Source organism: Dipodomys ordii, unplaced genomic scaffold (assembly GCF_000151885.1).
Source record: "Dipodomys ordii isolate 6190 unplaced genomic scaffold, Dord_2.0 Scaffold210, whole genome shotgun sequence".
Taxonomy (NCBI): Eukaryota; Metazoa; Chordata; class Mammalia; order Rodentia; family Heteromyidae; genus Dipodomys; species Dipodomys ordii.
The window spans coordinates 82,509-82,794 of record NW_012267426.1 but is presented as its reverse complement, the minus strand read 5'-3'; the positions used below and the strand labels follow the sequence as shown (position 1 = coordinate 82,794).

At 67.8% G+C, this 286-nt stretch overlaps 1 protein-coding gene across 1 annotated transcript in view; it reads left to right on the top strand.

The window, feature by feature from the left end:
• Dhrsx (dehydrogenase/reductase (SDR family) X-linked) overlaps positions 1-286 on the top strand; it is a 54,267-nt gene that overhangs the window by 42,634 nt on the left and 11,347 nt on the right. The gene's annotated exons all lie outside the window — the stretch shown is intronic.

Sequence of the window (286 nt, the reverse complement as noted above, 5' to 3'; positions counted from 1 at the left end):
AAGCCACGCCCCCATCGACTAGGACACGCCCACAGGGTGCTGGACACGCCCACAAGGGGCTAGGCCACGCCCACAAGGAGTTAGGCCACGCCCACCACGGCTGGACCCTCCCAGGCCACGCCCACAAGGAGGAGGACACGCCCACAGGGAGCTGGACACGCCCACAAGGCGCTAGGCCACGCCACCACGGCTGGACCCTCCCAGGCCACGCCCACAAGGAGCTGGAAACACCCACAGAGACGTAGACCAGTTTTGGCCACGCCCACACGGTGCTAGGCCACGCCCA